Source organism: Musca domestica, unplaced genomic scaffold, assembly GCF_030504385.1.
Source record: "Musca domestica strain aabys unplaced genomic scaffold, Musca_domestica.polishedcontigs.V.1.1 156, whole genome shotgun sequence".
Classification (NCBI taxonomy): Eukaryota; Metazoa; Arthropoda; class Insecta; order Diptera; family Muscidae; genus Musca; species Musca domestica.
The window spans coordinates 498,742-502,290 of record NW_026712214.1 but is presented as its reverse complement, the minus strand read 5'-3'; the positions used below and the strand labels follow the sequence as shown (position 1 = coordinate 502,290).

At 36.1% G+C, this 3,549-nt stretch overlaps 1 long non-coding RNA gene across 1 annotated transcript; it reads left to right on the top strand.

Moving 5' to 3' along the window:
• The first annotated feature begins 1,994 nt into the window (after nucleotides 1-1,994).
• Nucleotides 1,995-2,750, top strand: LOC109614136 (uncharacterized). Its single transcript, XR_002195392.2, has 3 exons — nucleotides 1,995-2,157; nucleotides 2,222-2,315; nucleotides 2,376-2,750. It is a non-coding gene; the product is annotated as an uncharacterized LOC109614136 (long non-coding RNA).
• Nucleotides 2,751-3,549: the final 799 nt, after the last annotated feature.

Here is a 3,549-nt window from a genome sequence, read left to right as displayed (position 1 = left end):
AATGTGTTGTTTACAAATTTTTTGTTTGTTGTTGTTCAATTGTTTTTGGTTTTTTGTACAATGTTTTATATCTTTTGGTATGATGTTTTTTTGTTGACACTTTGTTTTTTTTTTCTGTTTTTGGGCACTGTTCACTTCGGGGGGGGGGGGGGGAAACTTGCGTACGCGCTTTTAAATTCAAGACAGAACTGATCTAAATCCAATTTGCATCGTCACAGCAAACCTGTTTTGGCTGGTGACGATGCTTATTTATTTGAATTCAGCATTGGAATTTACCGGTGGCTGCATATACGTGCATGTGTGTGTGCATATGTGTCTAATATGTACATCATTTTTTTATGATGTTATTTATGCAGCCACCGGTAATTTAACAAACAACACTGTTGCGCAAAAATATAGCATCTATTATGAACAGTACTCATTGCGAAGTTTGAAACAATTCCGGCGAAAAATGTTTTTAAAATAATCAAACTACCGAATATCGGGACGTACCATTATATAGAGGCTATCCGAAGATGTGGTTGCATCTTCGGTTGCAGTAACCATTTCGAACTTTAAATACGAAATTTGAAACAATTCCGGTGAAAATGTCGCTAAAATCATCAAAATACCGAATATCGGTAGATACCATTATATAAGGGTTATCCGAATAAGTGGACCTGCATAGATATTTTTCTGTCATAGGTTGTAGTACCCATTGCGAAAATACGAAAATCAAATACAAAAATTTCAACTTTTCCGCTAAAAAATCATAAAAATACCGAATATTGGGGGTACCCTTATATAAGAGTTATCCGAAGATGTAGACATGCATAGACATTTTTCTACCATAGGTTGAAGTACCCATTGCGAACTTTAAATACGAACGTTGAAACAATTGCTGTGGAAAATGTGGCTAAAATCCACAAAATACCGAATATCATAAGGTACCGTTATATAGATGCTATCCGAAGATGTGAACCTGCATAGAAATTTTTCTACAAACGGAATGACAAACTAAATATACCCTCCACACTGTGGTGGAGGGTATAATAAACGTGAAATCGAATGAAGATATATATGGGAGCTTTATCTATGTTTTGACCGATTATCCCCAATGACAATAGGGTTCGTCCTTGGGCCTTCACCAAAATGAATGGACAGATGGACAGCTATGCATAAATCGGTTCAGCATATAATTCTATGCAAAGCATCAAAAGGAACTATGAGTCTTGTCCATCTCGCGTCCTTCTCTATGTTACAAACAAATGCACAAATATATAGTACGCTGACCGCAGTGTGGTGTAGGGTATAAAAACATCCGCCTCCGCTTAATCTTGTTTGAAAGGTTTAGTGGAAATGATTTCAAAACTTTATTTGTTGTATTATCATTCACACCACACAAACATCAGGTACATCTTTATCCCAATTATCGCAAATTATTAGTTCACATTAGTTCAAATGCTTATGTTGCTACCTACCACGTAACAGCAACAATCCCGGATACCTCCGAGTTTCACAGCAATGTCTCAATGATACACAGCGTATTCATTTTGACGTCCCTTCAACTTGTACCTGGAAGAAAGCAAACATAGTTTGTCATCTTAGAATGACTTAAAACAATTAGTTAAATACTTACCAACTATTTTTATTCAATATTCACGCCTTCCTTGTATATATCCATCACACAAACGATATAAATATAAATGGAAATAACAAAAATTAATGAAAAACATATTCATGAAAAGAAAAAATATAACAACAAACCGACTGGTAGGAGAATATAGATCGATTTTTGCAACAAAGTCACAGGGGCTTTCAGATTGAGTTCTGTAATGAACATGCAGGAGCTTATAGATCGAGTTTTGTAGGTATTTGTAGAAGACTTCTGTGGACAAAACGCATGACTTTCCTGCATGCAAACACAGGTCGTGCAACATATACCTACAAAATTCGATCTATAAGCTCCTGCATGTTCATTACAGAAGTCAATCTGAAAGCCCCTGCGAATTTGTTGCAAAAATCGATCTATATTCTCCTACCTGTCGGTTTGTTGTTATATTTTTTCTTTTCATGTTTCTGTTTTTCATTAATGTTTTGTTATTTCCATTTATATTTATATCGCTTGCGGCGATGGATACAAACAAGGAAGGCGTAAATATTGAATAAAAATAGTTGGTAAGTATTTAACTAAGGGTTTTAAGTCATTCTAAGATGACAAACTATGTTTGCTTTCTTCCAGGTACATGATGAAGGGACGTCAAAATGAATACGCTGTGTATCATTGAGACATTGCTGTGAAACTCGGAGGCATTCGGAATTGTTGCTGTTACGTGGTAGGTAGCAAAATATGCATTTGAACTATTGTGAACTAATAATTAGTTTTTTTTTTTAAGGGACGGAGGACGACAATTCATATTGCGATAAATTGGGATAAAGATGTTCCTGATGTTTGTGTGGTGTGAATGATAATACAACAAATAAAGTTTTGAAATCATTTCCACTAAGCCTTTCAAACAAGATTAAGCGGAGGCGGATGTTTTTATACCCTACACCACACTGCGGTCAGGGTACTATGTATTTGTGCATTTGTTTGTAACATAGAGAAGGACGAGAGATGGACCAGACTCAAAGTTTCTTTTGATGCGAGAATCATATTCTGAACCGATTTATGCATGGCTCTCCATTTATTTTTGTGACGCCCCATGAACGAACCCTATTGACATTGGAGATAATCGGTCAAAATATAGATAATGCTCCCATACATATCTTAATCCGATTTCATGTTTATTATACCCCACCATACAATGGAAGGTGTATTAAGTTTGTTATACCTCGAAATATACATTTTAGACCCCACAAAGTATATATATTCCTGATCAGCATAAAATTCTATGTCGATTTAGCGATGTCCGTCTGTGGAAATCATTCTAGCTTCCGAACGCAATGACGTAGGTTAATGACACGTTACTCAGATGTATATAATGTCTGCAGAAATTTTGGCATTGAAAATGGGCCATATAGGTCCACGTCTTCGTATAGCCCCTCTATAAGGGTACCTCCCAAAATTCGGTATTTTGTTAATTTAAGCCACATTTTCCACCAGAATTGTTTCAAACTTCGTATTTAAAATTCGCAATGGTTACTTCAATCTATGGTAGAAAAGTGTCTGTGCAAGTCAACATCTTCGGATAGCCCCTATATAAGGGTACCTCCCAATATTCGGTATTTTGTTGATTTAAGCCACATTTTCCACCAGAATTGTTTCAATTTCGTATTTAAAAATCACATCACATCACATCTATGGTAGAAAAGTGTCTATGCAGATCCACATCTTCGGATAGCCCGCATATTTAGGTACCCCAGGTACTCAGTATTTTGTGGATTTAAGCCACATTTTCCACCGGAATTGCTTCAAACTTCGTATTTAAAATTCGCAATGGGTACTTGAACCTATGGTAGAAAAATGTCTATGCAGGTCTTCGGATAGCCCCCATATAAGGGTACCTCCGGATATTCGGTACTTTGTGGATTTTAGACACATTTTCCACCGCAATTCTTTTAAACTTC